The sequence below is a fragment of the Misgurnus anguillicaudatus genome, chromosome 3 (assembly GCF_027580225.2).
Source record: "Misgurnus anguillicaudatus chromosome 3, ASM2758022v2, whole genome shotgun sequence".
Lineage (NCBI taxonomy): Eukaryota > Metazoa > Chordata > Actinopteri > Cypriniformes > Cobitidae > Misgurnus > Misgurnus anguillicaudatus.
The window spans coordinates 31,501,523-31,519,542 of record NC_073339.2 but is presented as its reverse complement, the minus strand read 5'-3'; the positions used below and the strand labels follow the sequence as shown (position 1 = coordinate 31,519,542).

At 36.5% G+C, this 18,020-nt stretch overlaps 1 protein-coding gene across 2 annotated transcripts in view; it reads right to left on the bottom strand.

Annotated features, from left to right (window-relative positions):
• tmem131l (transmembrane 131 like) overlaps positions 1-18,020 on the bottom strand; it is a 70,109-nt gene that overhangs the window by 45,544 nt on the left and 6,545 nt on the right. The gene's annotated exons all lie outside the window — the stretch shown is intronic.

Genomic DNA, 18,020 nt, shown 5'->3' with positions numbered 1-18,020 from the left:
ACCCCCTGTAAAGCCGTTTTGAGATACAGAGGTTCTACCATCATATGTAGTATTTTATTACAGAAGTCCGAATGACAAAATGCAAAGATAAACAGGACTTTTAACGTTACCTTTGCGGGGATCACAAGTCGAATCCAGTCTGTTTCAGATGTGTGAATCATCCAATGATTTTTGTCCACAAATGCGTATAATCCGTGAAATATAGATATATAGTCTATTTCTCATGAACTTCTGGTAATACAATATAATATACAATCTGAGGATTATTTACATCGTAACATGTAAGGGTATATCAGATTACACTCCGGTATTAAACACATGAACCCGCCTTCAAAGTTTGTAATTAAAATAATAGATAATCCAAAAACAGCACCGTCGAAAACGTGAAGTCCTTAAGAGATGTTACCAATCGCTCGCTCGTTCCTCCATCAGCCAAAGACTTACTGGAAAATATTGATAGACAAAACATGTAGCCAATTATATAAAGAATACAACGATCTCTGTGTAACTTCTGTGTGTTTGGACAAATAACAGTCGGCCGCATCACTGACTTTATGGGGCGCCGCAGTCGGATGACGTCAGAGTACCGCGAGAGCGAGTCGAAATTAAACTACTCCGTAAGATTTCTTAAAGAGCTCTCGCGGTGCTTTGACGTCGTCCGGCTGCGGCGCCCCATAGAGTCAGTGACGCGGCTGACGTGTATGCGGTTGACTGTTATTTGTTCCGCCCCAGCTTCTTTTATATTTCTTTTGTTTTGTGCGCCCGAGCTTCATGTACAGTCTGGGGAGACGCACGCTGTAAGTTTGAAAAAAATAAATAAAACTCAGCAAACATGTCTAAGGGACAGAGCAGCCACGTCACTACAGTCACGTGACTTCACGCTCGAGCCGGAAGAGAAGACAATGCTGAATAAAGTCGTAATTCTTGCTATTTTTGGACCAAACTGTATTTTCGATGAATCAACACAATTTTACTGACCCACTGATGTCACATGGACTACTTATGTAGATATGATAATGTTTTTATTACCTTTCTGGACATGGAAACCGTACATAGATTTTCAATGGAGGAGACAGAAAGCTCTCGGACTAAATCTAATGTTAAAACATCTTAAACTGTGTTCCGAAGATGAACGGAGGTCTTCCGAGTTTAGAACGACATAATGGTAAGTCATTAATGACATTATTTTCAGTTTTGGGCGAACTATCCTTATTCAGTAGTCACGCTGTTCCCTTTGGGGGCGGAGGCGAAAACACGAGCTTATACAGTATGTAAATATACACACAGACAATGACGCCCCCCGCTGCACGCTAGAATCTCCGGAAAACAAGCCTATTTTAACCGCAAAATGTACGCTTTTAAATATACATAAACTGCTATCTCAAACATGGAGAGGCTTCTTCGTGATCTCAACTAACAGATTCTGCAATAAAACGAAAATCACAAATTTTGAAAAAAAAAACTTTGTTTCTCATTTTCTCGAAACTTGTGCTGCCGACTTGTGTCCCTGGTTTCCGTGACGGGTCACAATTTACTTGTCCCTATTGGGGTCCCATGGAGTATTGCATCATATCCAAGCTATCTCAGGCCAAGGCAGGTAAAACTTGTTTTGGGCTCCTAATAACAGTGTTCATTGGAAGTGCATTGTCTCTTTTTTTTATAAAAAATTACTTTGAAGACATGATAAATACACACTCCACTTACAGTGTGTCAATCATACATCTACACTAGATGAACACCTGTGTTATTTTTGGATACTTGGCCAGCAACAGATTTTTGAACAGATATGCTGTCATTTCCTCCTCTGTGACACTGCATTACTAGCTTATATATTTGTGTATTGTCCGCTGTGTTACAGTCACAATGCATGTAAGAAATGGCCCATTATGTAACAACTGAAACAGGCCCGTTGATGCCATACTTGGTAAGGTCACAAATGAATTGATACTGAATCAAATCAAAACAGAAACTAGACTCTGAAATTGTAATGAACCCATCCCTATAACAACGAGTTGGCCTGTAGCTGGTACTGTAGTTTCAGCCATGTTGTTGTTGGTTACACAGCATTACTAGAGTTTTATTGACTTCCTATACGTCATGGGTTAATCTCAGTTTGCACCTTGAACATACTGTATAGTATTCTAGCTGATGGCAAAACAGTGTTGATGCAACACTGTGCACGGATTCCAGAAGTGAGTAAACATTTAAGGAACAACTTGACAGCTGTCCTTCGACTTGTCCTTCGCATGGCTGTCTGGAGCATTTAAATTAACTCATTTGCATAAGGTATCATATAATCAAATTATTAACAATGTTACCAAGACCTGTAAAATATATGCATGTCCTGTGTGTGCCGCATAAGGAACCATACAGTTCTAAAGCTATTCCTCTGTGTTAATGAAATGTTGTATCAAATCCATTTTGTTGTTTATACTGGTCAAGAACCACACACTTAGACAGGAAGAGCCATCAGACCATGGCCGTAGCCAGCTATGAGGTCACAGTGGTCTTCCCATTATTAAAATCCTCTTTGGACGTAACGTTTAGTGTTTTAGCAATAATTGTGACACTTTGGGAAATTTATAAAGTGAGAAGTAGGTGCAGGTTCTTGTTTACTGTCTTGTTCATATAATAGTTCTTATTAAAATGATTACAATAATAAGCATTGTTGCATGAAAAATAAATAAATAATCCACCTTTTTAGTCAACAGTGAAGTATTAACAAATTGTGATCTAATAAATAGGGACTAATATAAAAATGTCTATCCCCAAAACAGACAGAGTGTGAATCCAGAGTGTAAAATGGCTAAAAGGTTCATTCAAAACACACTGGATCCCAGGTAAAAAAAGTATACTTGAATAGTATAGTTCTACTTCAGTAGTACTTCAGTGCTCCTGAAAAAAAGTATACTAAATACCAGTTATACCCAAATAGATTTGAAATAAATGGTTTCTCAAGAAAACGAAGTGTATACTCAATCATGTTATTTAAAGATTATCTTAAATACTAATACAAATTTTTGGTATATTAACTACAAATTTCGTTCATGAAATAAGTACGTTTTTTTAAGTGTACTTAGTGTATTTTAGTGCACTATTTTATACAGGAAAGCCTTTATCATCTCAAAACGTAGGGCTTGACATTAAGACCCGCCAAATGCGTGTAGATTTCCACTGTGGCGTGTAAAACACCCAATCCCACTTTGGCAAGTTGACTATAATTTTTTGTAGTTTTCTTAAAAGTTATGCGAAATGATAAACAATGCGTAATGCAACACTGGGAAACTACAACTCCCATGAGCACTCCCTACACCCAGCTCAAATGTACATCAGGTGTTATTTACCATAGAGAGCTCGAGTGCAGATGGATTTGCGACGGACACCTCGGTAAAGATAAAACAATTGCATGGAAGTGAATGTAGAGATTTAAAGTGTGTGCACACTTTTTGGGCAAGAGCGGAGAGAAATTCATAGCGCATACATGAATGCACACATCCCAGTTTTGTCCAAAGTCAAGGGAAACCCACAAGCGGAGAGGTTCGCACATCATATTAATGTAGGCTACTTTGGGCACCAATAATGCCCTCGTGACATTTGTCAGTAAAAGAGCATCTTTTTACCAGAAACTATGATCAAGCTTATAAAATACAATCTGCATGGACAAGTTGACAGTAAAATGCATGTACATGTCTTGACAGTATTTACTGCTGTTGTTAATAAATATTTAAAGTGTTTGTCTAGGGTTTTTGCGTTTATCTTTTCAGTTAATCTTCTAAACCCCTGCACCACTTTTAATATATTCACTAGAAGTTAATCTATGTATGCCTTACTAGCATGTTTTTCATGCACCCAAAAAATATAATATGATCTATACTGATATACTTGGTATATATCAGCTAATAAATGTAGTCAATCTGCATTTGAAAGTCAATCTGCATCTAATCTAGCTAAATCAAATAAAATTACTCAAATTAAAGTCATTTTAGGAAGCCAAAGTCACGTTAAATCATATAAAATGTATTTTACCAACAACAAAATTGTGGCTAGTTACTTTGGAAAACAACTAGCCACTTTGGCCTGTGGGCAAAAAAGTTAATGTCAAGGCATGTCAACATGACACCCTGAACCTCACTAACCTTGGCTAGGGCCATGCATTAGACTGACATGTGTGATCTAATCAGTTTATTCTGTTTTTAGATTTATGATCCACACAAACCAAAAACAGATAACAGACCTAACTTAAAGTTTATATGTACAGTACTATTTGTGGTTCAGGCTGTATTAAGTTTATTAGGTTTGGGGTTTTACAACAAAACCATAACCAGAATAATATTTATATTATGCTGTCCTGCAAACGCTAAAAATGTGACCCTGCCTGTGACATCCAGATTAAAGTCTTATAATCTAACTACTGAGAAAAAGAGCATCAAAGTTAGATTTTAGTTATTGATTTAACACTGGCTTCAATCTTTGACATGGTCTTACTCAGTCTATATTAAAGATCTTAGGGGTATATTTTCACAAAATGTTCTTTACATTATGTTGGATGATTTTATGTAAAAGCAATAAATAACAAAAAATGAGCTTCATTTTTACAGGCAGTGTGAATAATTTTATAGGGAAGGGTAAAGTATGCTTGCAGAAAGGCACGTTTACAATCGGTTTCTTTACATGACATATTTCACCAAACAAACCCAGAAGCTTCCTGGCAGCAGCATCATTTCCCCATTATAAAAAATTCAAAAAGAGAAAAAAAATGATGTTTCAAAACATGCGCACTTCTCATTTCCTGTCTGTTCTGAAACAGGAAGTTGTAGTTAATTTAAATAATGCATGGGACAGAGTGTAGAAATTACGCTTACTAACCAATCTGAGTTCAGGTTTACGTGTCCATTTTTAAGATGGTCATAGAACACTCTCATGATATCAGATCAGGAGGTGGTAGGAGACAAAAGTATGAGGACCTTTTTTATAATGCTGATCCAACAAGTTTAACTGATCTGTGATTAAAAACAAACTATGTGACATGGACCGCAGATCTTTCATCGCAATAGGACATACAGTACTGTGGCCACCACCACCAGACTTGTTGTTTTAGAAGTTTTAATGTCCATCCATATTTATTTTTCAATCTATTTTATTAAGATACAAATAGAAAATACAGGAAATGTGTACAAAAAATAAAAAATACAACTTTCAGGACTAAATGTTTTCTTTAGGCATCATCAGTGTTTAGTGTGACCTCTCTTGGCACTAAACACATCTTGAGCGTTTTTGAGCAGAATGAAGTAAAAAGACAAATTTCTTTAAAATTAGAAATTAGGATTTACTTTCATTTAGGTTTAAGAGCTCCTGTAGTTTTCTGCTATTGCTCAAGTGGAAGGGGAGTTTACCCTAAAAGCTTGAAACATCAGTTCACATTTTTATACAGTTTTTAATACTATATACACATTTCCTGTATTTTTTGGTTGTATTCTATTAAAGAGACTGAGAAACAGTTATATATGACCACTATAACATTGCAAAAACAACAATTCTGGTATGGAGGCCTAATGCTGCATTCACACCAGCCGCGGTAGAGGCGTCAAGCGCGAGTGATTTCAATGTTAAGTCAATGTAAAGACGCACTGACGCGCGTCTGGAGGTCTCACGGCGCAAATGAGGCGTTTAGCGCAGGGCAGTGTTGTTTTCGTCAACGATGACGATAACGAAATGATATCGTTGACACACCTTTTTTTAATGACGCTAACGAGACGAGACGGAACGAAAATTATTATAAGTCTGACGTTCACAATGCATGTCATTTTTGGCAATTTTGCGTGAAATCTGTCTGTTTTTAGCTAAAAAGTATCAGCAAAGCTGCCGCTTCCTATCCTTGTTTTGGGTACACCCACCACCCGGCTGCCGCCATGCCGCGCACCAGCTTTCATACAACAACAACACACCTGCGGCTGTGGCAAGTTCGAATGACCATAACGGAAACGACGAGATGATTTATGGACATACTTTCCGTATAGTCCATCAGCAAGAAAAACGGAATGCATATTGGGAAACGACGGTAAATGTGGTGGGAAGAATACCACCAACCTCAAGCGGCACCTAAAGGCTCATCACACGAATATTTTTTAAAGGTAACTAACAAGTCACGTTGTTAACATATATACATTCAATTTTACTCGACAATCGGCTTGTGACACATTTCATGGTAAGCTTAAGGTTTTACATGTATCTACTTATCAAACCTAAGCCCATTTCCAATACTTTTTGTGGTGTATTTAAATAACAAGGCAATGCACGCGTTTCTCAACTTTATAAGTGAGGTCTCAGCGTAACGCACAAACTCAACATTAGGGTATATCAGGCTCAACTGTTTTTGTTATGACATGCGCAGAAGGCACACCGACTAAAACAACGGCAAGCCCTCAGGGACAACCTTAATGCACATTTGAATAGTATTAAATATAACACTCTTTTTAACCTAAATTAATTCCTTAAAGACTACTTTTTCACTAAAATGGAGTTAAACTTGACTAAAACATTTTTGCATTTTCATCGACTAAAACTTGACTAAAACCTTTTTGTGTTTTCGTCGACTAAAACTTGACTAAAACTATCAAGTTTATAAGTGACTAAAATGTAACAAAACTAAAAAGCATTTTCGGTCAAAAGAGACTAAAACTAAAAGGGGTGCCAAAAACAACACTGGCGCAGGGCAGTAGACGAGATTCCACTTTATTCGCGAGTCTAGTTCCCACGAATGACGCAAATTGAGCGTTGCAAATTGAGCGGGAAAAGTGCAAGTTGAAAAATCTAAACTTTGGTGGAAAAACGCACCGTGTTAACCAATCAGAAGCTTGCTCTAGTAGTGACGTGATAACAGGAAGCAAGCCCCTCCCATGACGCAAATTTCTGCGTGAATGTCTCGATGATAAGAATTTCACGCACGAATGAAGCGAGTACACTTAAAATGTTCAAGCATCCAACTACACGCAGTAGACGCGAATTTGACGCCTCAAATGCGTCTGGTGTGAACCCAAAGTAAGACTTTTGCACAGTACTGTATATTTTGCTGCCCTGAATTTACCTTAATTGTCTATTGTAGTTTCACACACAAATTTAAAACCTCTGCATAAGAAAAAACTTTTTCAACTACTTTAAAAACTTTAATACTTTTCTGGCTTATTAGCAAACGAGCAACAGAACAGTTTTATCAGCAGGGTGTATGGGCCAACTTCAGCTGGAGCTTGTTTTAAAAGTTTTGCAAGTAAAATGCAGTTTCACTTGGATTTAAATGAGCAGATAACTCTATTTTCTCTTCAAAGCCTCCCGATGCGTCATCAGTGTGTTTTTGCTCATTCATTGTCCTGTTGAACTAAAAAAGCACATACGTAATCTGCTTAAGGTGCATATACATATAACTATTCAGACAGTATGTGTGGTTTTTATTTATTTATGGTTATCTTTTTTATTCAAATACCACCTTCATCCGAATCAGAACATAGAAGTGCCACAGCACAATTTTTTTATCTTTTAGCATTGAGCATCTTTTAAGAGAATCACAGAACTTTCCTTACGGCATGTTCAAAGAGGTATTGATATTGAAATAAATCAGGGTGCTTATTTACGTTATTTTAATGCACTTTTATACAAAACGGCCTACAATGCATTACAAAATATACATTTTATCAGTATGTGTGTTCTCTGTGGATTGAATGCTGTTGATGCATGACATTGGTGTTGCAGTGCTCTACCAAATGAGCTAGAAACTCATTAGTTGCTTTGACCGGTACCTTTGCACATTTTTGAAAAGGCTGGTGATGGATGACCACGATTACCACAGATAACATGACAGAAGCAATAAACACTCAAGCAATGGTTGCAACCACTAATTGATACCATTTTGACATATCATTTGCAAAACAAACATGGAAACACAATCTACCATCTGAAATTCAAACAAAGTAAAAAACACAACAGTTTACAGCTGCTAAAGGGAAAGTCCATTTAAGTTGTTGACAGATTGTCGTCTTTTATATATAAATTTTTATACTTTCATAACATAAGCACGTAGCTTCAGCTATCAGTGTTTATGATCAAGGGGAGAAACAGGTTTTGTGAAATGTTTTGTGTTAATGGAATGCTGTTGATGCCAGAGCCGAAGCTATTTGGGTTATTGGCAGAGGTCAGAGAAAGAGATGAGAGGGTGTAACACAGCAGGAGGTGTGAAAATTAGCACTAGTAACCACAGAGACTGAGATGTGAGGTCCAGGGTCTGCTTACAAACTGGTATTAAAGGCGCACTCACACTATCCAAACCAAGCCGCACCCAAATGCGTTTAACCCCCAAAGCCTGGTTCGGTTGACTAGTGTAATCGCTCTGTACCGTGAAGTTCAAAATAAGAGAGGTCAATTGCGCGACCACTCACTTATGCTAACAGGAGATAACTTACAGGCTGTGAGTCCAAGTGGGAGGAATTATGATAATGTCGGTCTTGTCTACATCACCAATCCCAGGAAGTAAACTGTTGCCTACAATCCGTGTATTTGTTGTTGTCCAAGAAAAGTGATTTACATTGGAAACGATAACTTACGTCATGGTTTACTTTGAGGTATGTCCTTTTGCATATCGTTAACATGTAAAAGTGTGAATAGGACCATAGCTGCTCTTTAAGCGCAACTGTACTGCAAGTATTGAAAATAACTGCATAGCATCACTTACTTCTAATCAAAATTAAAGAGCTAAAAATTCAAAACACAGAATAAAAGCAACAGCTCTAAAAAGATTAATGCCTTCCACCCCTAAACAGAGAATATAAATTGGCTGAATACAATGCATTTTGCAGATGCTTTTATTCAAAATAAGTTCAGTGTCTACTTCCATTTATCTGCACATGCATTCCCTTGATGTCCGTGACCACAGAGAATATAAAAACAAAGACAGACATGGCTACCAGAAGATGACAGGCTGTACATCCTCTGCACGCAAACTGAAATGGAAACAGAACTGCATATTTTTACCAACATGCACCAGTTATAAACCCTAACAAGGTCAAACCTGGCTTTAAACTTTATGTCAAGTCTTGCCACAAATTGAGAATAACTAGCGTAACAGCACAACAACTATGTAACAAGTGAAACATTGTGCAATACGCATAAAATAGCAAACATGTCAAGTGCCTAGATCGCACTCTATACTGTGCCTACCTTGATTTAAAGATTAGCACATTAAGGGGATTTGGTCTGGGGGTGAATATACTATAGAGAGATATTAAAGACCTTTCTGTGTTATTAAAAGTAAATTTCCCCATAGAGAAATTCTAGTCACAATTTGGTTGTAAAATTTGCTATGGTGTAGTTATGTGGGTGAGGTTTGGTGTGTGCTCTCTGTCAGATATCTCGAGGGCTTTTTTAATCTACAAGCCTTAATGCACACATATAATATTTTGACACCCTAGTATGTCGTCACGCCTGTTTACATTCTTAAGATATGACAAACTGTGTGTTTACTTTAACAGCCTTACATAATGCACTGGGCTGTCAGTCAGAACGATCAGGCCTTAAGTACCGAACATGAATGTATGCTTACACATCTTTTGCTGTATAATATCTTCAGGAATTAACACATTCTATTAATTTGGATATCTTCCCAATATCTTCCCTGATTTACAAGTAAGAATTATGCAATGAATTATGCAATCTTTTGCAATCATTAAACTATAAACTAGACTTACTACATTTACAGTTAAGCATTGAGGTCGTATAGTCCGTTTTTACATGTGCTCCCTGAGGGTTTAACCTGATCTTGGTGATGCTAACATCATTCTGTACAAGTTTAGGTAAAGGATCATGTCTGCATTTGCCATCATAGGAAAGCAATACATTTTCAATGCCTGAAAGTTTCTATTAACATCTTTCTGTCTTAAAGCAACACTAAAGAGTTTTTGCTCTTTGCTCCCCCTACAGGTTAAAAGCGAAATTGTCCATTGCCACTGTCGTAAATAATTTAGCCCAATGCAGCAAAGCTGGCTCTGATTGGATTGTAGGTCTGCCGTAAAGCAAGTTTTTGTAGTTTTCACTAAAACTACAGGACTGCGACCCGACGGTTGGAAACTTCTTTAATGCGGTTTTGGCCAATAGAGGGCTGCAAAGCGAATGTGAAAGTGCCGTTCACCCTGTTTCAAGCGAATGAACGACAAACTTTTTTGGAAACGTTATTTTAAGGTAAAGAAACTCTTTAATGTTCCTTTAAACTGAATTTAAAGACAATATAACAAATCACACAATGTGATATAAATAAAACAAGTGAAACCGAGCATTTCAGGTAACACGTTTATCCACGTATAATACAAAACCTAAACTGTCAAGCACATAGGTCCCACTAGTTCTATTGAGAAATGATATGCACAATTTAATTGCAAGGTCTTGGAAATTTCCTGTTTGTCACTTCTCTTCAAATTTTAAGCAATAAAGAACTCGTGTTTTCACATGAGCTTAACTTGTGTAACAGTTTGCGGCACATCATAAAAACAAATTAAAGGGACGGCACTGCAGAAAATGTTTGAAATAGTGGACAAACAAAGTGAAACAAACAGGAAGAATCTACAATAAGGCAAAACTCTGTTCGGTTACATTATATGATAAACCAGACCAGTGGTTCCCAAACTTTTTCAGTGTGTGGCCCCCCTTGTGTACCGTGAATTCCTTCTCGGCCGCCCAAAGAAATTTTGTTACTAAAAACTGTTCTAAAAGTCAAAATTTTATGAAAAAAAAAAAACATTAAATTATACAAAAAGTAGTGGTTTTGGTTAGTAGCCTTATTTATTTAGGTTTAATTACACAGAATTTATTATAAATTAATGTATTTCATAAAATGTCAAAAAACTGGGGCCCCCCTGGCACTATCTCGCGGCCCCCCAGTTTGAAAACCACTGAACCAGACAACCATGGTCAATACTTTAATGTGAAAGTAAATCTAAAATACTGTGAATCGTGGGAGAACTGTTGACCAAATACCATGTTTCTACATTTCGTAATCCCCACTTGATTAAGGATGACCTGCAAAACAACACTTCATGAGCCTGAAATGCTCACAATGAAACTTGTGTGACAAAACTGGAACCATTTTTCTATTTGTCTGCAAATCCGTTTTACTGAAATCCATTACTGGTAAAAGTGAGAAACGTCTACTCTTCACAAGCTGTTTAAGTGATTTTTTCCTGGAATTATGTGTGTGTAAAAATTCACTTTTTACAAAACTGTGATAGTTCAAAACCACGTTTATTAGATATTTGTATGTGTTCGACTTACTTAAGCTGAATTTGTCAAACACTTTTAAAAACCCTAAATTTAAAGGGGACATTTAATAAAAATTTGATTTTTTCTATGTTTAAGTGCTATAATAGGGTATTCAGTGCTTCTATTAACCTAAAAATGTGAAAAGAACAACCCAGTAACATAGTTTTGGTAAACAATTCTCTGCAAGCATGTAAAAAATCAGTGATTAAAATTTGTCTCCCCTTGTGATGTCAGAACGGGACATTTTTGCAAACACCTACAAAGTGGCAATTTTAACATGCTATAATAAATTATCTATATGGTATTTTGAGCTAGAACTTCACATACGTACTCTGGGGATACCAAAAATGTATTTGACATCTTAAAAAGGTCTCGTGAAATGTCCTATTTAACTGTCACATTTACTTCTTTCAGGCTAGACTTTTTAAATTAGTTTAACCTATTTCCTGTATTTTTGTTTGGATAATGACAGAAGATTTGGAGAAGTTTTAAAGTAGTTCAGCAAACAGCAGTTGAAACATTGGCACCCTTTACTGCACACCTGATATTAACATACGCTTTCAGGTCACAATGATTACATTTACGCATTTGGCAGAAAACGTTTACATTTACATGTGGTTTACTTGGAAATGAAAACGTAAGGTCTTTACATTATTAGGACTGGTTTCACAGACAAGGCTTAGATTAAACCAGGGAATATTTTAGGATTTTAAGACAGCTCAAGCATGCATTTTAGTCCAGGACTAGGCTTAAAGAGACACTAAATTTTTTTAAAATAGACTCATTTTCCAGCTCCCATAGAGTTAAGCATTTGATTTTTTTTACCGTTTTGGAATCCATTCAGCCGACCTCCGGCTCCGGCGCCACCACTTCCAGCATAGCTCAGCACAATCCACCGAATCCGACCAGACCATTAGCATTGCGCAAAAAAATAAGAGTTTCAATATTTTTCCTATTTAAAACTTGACTCTTCTGAAGTTACATTGTGTAATAAGGCTGTTGTGTAATATCATTGCACCTCCTGGTCCAATCAGATTCAACTGACCGTGCCAAGCTATGCCAAAAGCTGTACAGCCAGACCAAGAGAACGGCTTAATAGATTCCAAAACAATAAAAATCAAATATTTAACTCTAGGGGAGCTGGAAAATGAGAATATTTTCAAAAAGAGTGTCCCTTTAATTCTTGTATGCGAAACCCGGCCTTATAGTCATGCTCCATTAGATCACCTAAAGTAAACCCTCGGTTGTTTCACCCTTCGAAATCTAGATGTAAATGCATCAAAAAGCACATTGTAATTGGATCCGGTGTAATTGAAAAAGATGGTCAGGGATGAATCCTGTCCACAGTTATTTGAAATTTTTCATTTTCCATGTAATAGGCAATAATAAGCCATTACTTTGAAAGACTGGGCTGAACTTCTCTTTATGCTTATCTATATCTTTGAAGTTCCTTTTCTATCCACTCATACTATCTAAAAAAAGGCAACAGATTCTGCTGTCGTAATACTTCGTTTTACAGAACAACATCCCATGAAATTCATTTGAAAACCTGATCTATTCTCACAAAGGTGCTTTAAAACTAAATTTTTTAGTTACTTCATTCCTATTTCTTCCTCTCTACTCTCTATTAGCACCAGTTACTCAATTGACCATATACTTAATATGTTATCAGTCAAAATAATGAAAATCATTTGTATTATTTATGTGTGTGTGTTATTCAAATTCGGTAAATTCACTTAATACAACCTCTCATGTAATATCTAAGAGCAATTTTGCATGTTTTAATGCATTGGATCTCCATTTGGTCACACTAGAATGGAATATGTAAATCTAGCTAAAAAAAAATAACAATATAAAACTATGAGAATATTTAGATACAGTCCAAATAGTCGCACTGTTGCACATCATTCTAAAAACAATATCAAAGCCTTTAACATTCAGTATTTTCTGAATAAATTAAATATGTTGAAAACCAAACAAGCATTTGGTAAATTCAAATAAGGCTTCATGTAAATGCTAACAGTATATGACATTAGCATTTATACTAATTCAATAGCACATACTGTACATAGTGTTTCTATAGGTTAATTGGCATAGCGCCACAAAAGTAGCGTAAAGGTCTTACATACAGATAAAATGTACCTTGAATGCACTGTAAGTCACTTTGAATAAAAGCGTCTCCCAAACGCATAAATGTAAATCTAATTCTCAATTTAAATATGTTTTCAAGTTTGCTATTCAAATCCATACGTAATCTTCAGACCCCGGACAACTGCACAGAACATTTGCTTTATCTTTGCACTGCATGATACATGATAAGCTAGTCAATAAACTCCAATATACCACATTAGATGCCATTACAGCCAACCTGCCAAATCGACTCGCACACCACAGGGCCGAAGTTCAAAGAACAAACTCAGAATACCACCAGAGGTATTAAAAGAAGTATTATACACTCTACTGCACAATCCAATAGTGGACCACACACACAGAATAAAATGTGGCTAAATCATAAATATAGTCCATTGCATGTGTTTGTTTCCATGCAATAAAAGAATTTACAATATTTGTGCAATGCATTTGTATTAACAGATCAGAATTCCATTAAATCTTCCTTTTTTTAGTCCTAGCTTACTAGTTATGCAACATTGCATAAAAGGTATCCTTTAGGTCTAGTGCTATGACAGGTTAAATGCCTACTGAGCATTACTGCACAATCCACCTGTGAACTCTGTGTTTAGCATGCAGACTTTTTATGTACATGTACACATATCAATGTAAAAGATTTTACAATTAGATCCAAAACAGCTCTGGGTAATTTTTCTAAATGCAGAAGATCGGACGTGTTTCAAGCACACACAATGTACAGCAAGGTGGTCAAATCATTCCATGTTTCATTTCTCTGTTTGGGAGCCAAGATGACACCACTTCTGCTTGCATGACTGATACAAGGCTCCCATGAATTCACCAGCATGCTTGTATCGTTACAACATTCTGTTGCACTCCAGGTACACAAAAGGCCATACATAGAGTAAGCAAGTACGCTGGCATGAATCAGAAATCTTTGCAGGTTTCTACAGATTTTGAATGCCTGGTGTTCACTAACATTTACACATTCCTCGTGTCTCATGCATTTGTTTATTAGATATTCTGACCAATCTGCTAATGCGATCTGCGTCCAATAAAGACTAGTTGTCCAAGTCCCACCTAATTCTGTAACCCTACATTTTCTGTATGTCCAAGGCTTTTTAAAAGAATGACAGTGCTAGTGTTTTGTATTACATGCTTGCAGTGTTGGGGGTAACACATTACAAGTGCATTACGTAATAATATTACTTTTCTGAAAAAAAAAACGAGTAAAGTAAAGCATTACTTTATAATGTATAGATTAATATTTGAGTTACTTTTTTAAAAAAGTAATGCGAGTTACTTTTTAGTTTAATTAATTTGTTTTATAGACGATTTCAGCAGTAACAACAAACACGCGGCTTTTGTGGTAAACACGTAACTTCCGGTAAACTCTGCTAAGAATAAATAACAACAAAGTCCTTTTAAACTAGTTTATTTATATATCAAGCAAAATAAACAACACGTAGATTACCTAGGAAACGAAAACATTTGTTATTACCGACGAGGTATTTGTTCAAGAGTTCAGTTTCAGCAACTTGTAAGACTACTAAACAAACAGAAACCGAAAGTAAAGTTCCGACCAGATGCGTGATCGTCTATAAAAATAGTATACTATATTAATCTGAATGTATTAACGTAGAATTACCCACTCTATGTATGCATACCTTAGTGGGAACAATTTGAGTCAGAAACAGAGACGGGAGGCCAGAGCTTGACATTTTTTGGCGATGAAAATACGCAATTTCTGAATAGAGAACATCTCAGTCATAAAAACACCTGCAGGGCCTGAAAGAGATGAAGTCTCAGCCAAGGATGAAAAAGTAACGCAAAAAAGTAACTTTTTTAAGTAACGTAAGTAAGGAAAGTAACTAAGTAACGCAATTAGTTACTTTTTTGGGGAGTAACTTAATATTGTAATTAGAGATCGACCGATATGGGGTTTTTTTTTGTGCCGATGACGATTTTTGTTTTATCAGCCTTAGCCGATGACCGATACAGGCTGCCGATTTTCTTAAGCCGATATTTGGAGCCAAAACCGCTTTTGCTCACTCAACTTACATCATAAAAATGACACAATGATGATGCCAAATATTACAAGTCTCAATTAAAAAAAGTAACATTTATTGAACTTTAAAAAACTATATTTAACAAATAGTAAAAACAGGTGAGGGAGCTATGGAACCTTGACCTGCGCTCTCCACAATGGCAGGGAGAGCTATCAGCAAAGGAACTATCAGCAAAGGATATTGATTTCGAGCGCTTTACTAATACAAATATATATAGAGATGAGAACTAAAAACGCGCTTTGTCCAGCTATGATCAGCTGTTAGGCTGAGCTTTCGATGTTGTCATAGAAAGGTTGGTTGTTTTTAGTCACATGACCGGCAATCGCTTGCAGCTTCCAGCACTCTGTCTGTAAATAATGCTGGAAAAAACTATCGGTGAACAAAGTCGATGCCGATACACATAAAACTCGCAAAAATCGCCCCTTTATATCGGCCGACCGATATATCGGTCTATCACTTGTTGTAATGTATTACTTTTAAAAGTAACTTTCCCCAAAACTGCATGCTTGTGGCCAATAAACATACACTTATGTCATGAATAGTTTGCTTTGTGCCATTTAGTCCTAGAAAAGGCAATACATGTACGAACATACCAGTTCCTGTGGTTCGAAAATCCCAGTTATTTGTGGCAGTCCCACAAATAGTTTGGGTACTATGAAAAGGTTCCCGCAGTGCGAAAGGCCCTATTGTTACCTCAACAGTACATATCTGTACCTAAATGGTACATATTAGGACTTTTAAAGGGTATCTTCCCAGTGACAGCTATTGTCCATTTTTTCTGAATGTTTTCTGAATCCACTTTCCTGTTGTTACAGGAAAAGAGTGTTGTGGACGCCATTTTAAAAGCGGTCATTGTGCTCCTTGGTGATAGTCCCTGATTAGAACTTAACCACAGAGCATGCTGCTACCTACAGTCATGTCAAAAAACAATGAAAAGACGATGTGAACTATGAACCATCTGCTGTGGGCAGATAGGAGAGTTGGGGACGGCTGACACGAGAGGATGTGGCAAAGACACAATGAAGAGAAAGTAAAAAAGTGCGTTGGTTACTTTAAGTGTTAACAAAACTTGCATGCACAGTGAGTATGAAAGGTGTCAGCCACAGACGCTTCCAGTCTACGAGCACGATCAGGCAAAAACTCATGTCGATTTATAACTTTAAAAAGTTAAGCACTTACTTGAGTCCAAAATTCACAATTGTGATTTTTAAAATAATGAATGGAGGTTTTACGTCAACGTTTTCACCTGCAGCCATAAAACAGCAATTCAAGTGGACAATATATTAATCAGCTTAATTGATTTCAATGATGCTTGAAATCGAAAATAAGTGAGCTGACACCAATAGGCAATGTGAAAATTGAATGATGAAACTGTCATCTCATTTTCTCAGTATTTACATAATGCTCGGCAGCCTCTCTAACCACCATAAGTTTACCACCAATCTCTCAATACTCATTGGGTGTCACATTTAAACCATATATAAATGAATTAACAACACCACTGTGAACAAAGAAACTCATCGAAAATTACTCAACACACCTCCACCACAACTGAAAGCTCTGAGCTTTAGAAATGCATAGTAACTTTTTTCCTACCCAGTTTACAGTCATTATCTTTCATCTACACCTACTCTGTTTTCTACCACCTGTTGCACGCTGCTCTGTAAAAACACACCTGTAAACCGTGCATCATGCAGGCCTGTGTTATCTTTCCATGGAACTCACATGCACTTGTTTGGTTAATAATGTTTTCTTCTTTCTGCAATGTGGTTAATAAAACAGGGTGTGTTGATTCTAGATCATATACCAGTCACATGGATGCAAATGGGCAAACAAAAAACTGCTCACATCAGCCTATAGACCTTATATTATTATATTAATTAATACACTTCAACAGTCAAACGTGGGCACTTTGCTCAGTGGTTGGGTAGCTTTGCTCATCTACCCAACATGGTGGCGGCCGACCCGCAAAACATCTCAGACCACTATGTGACAAAAAATTCCACTGGTTAAATGCAAAAATGTATGCTTGTTACTAGACAAATTAAATAGAAAAACGAAAAAGTCTGATGTGGTTGATTTGTCGCTTGTTCAGTCCCACTGTTAAGTTACATTTTTATTAATTTTGTCCTCCGTGTAAATGCTCCAAAAAACAGAAGGTGCTTTACGTGATGTTCGCTTGATGTGGTTTGCTTATAACATGCATTGTGAATGCAATAGTATTGCAATATTTGGTGTTAGCTTTTGGGTTTATATTTGTATACTGGGTTAAAAACAACAACAACAAACAAAAACAGTATAAACTGCCATATTGAACACTAACTAAGAACTTAAAAAAATAAATGTGTCTGCCAATATTCTGCATTCAATGTCCTATGCCAAAAAGCCCTTTAGCATCGCTATTAAATATTAAATCCTTATAATATATAGTATATATTTTATGGGTTTACAAAAATAATGTACCAACCATGTATGAAGTAACAAAATAAATAAAGAGCGCACTTCTCTTGTGAAATATGCCAGTAATGT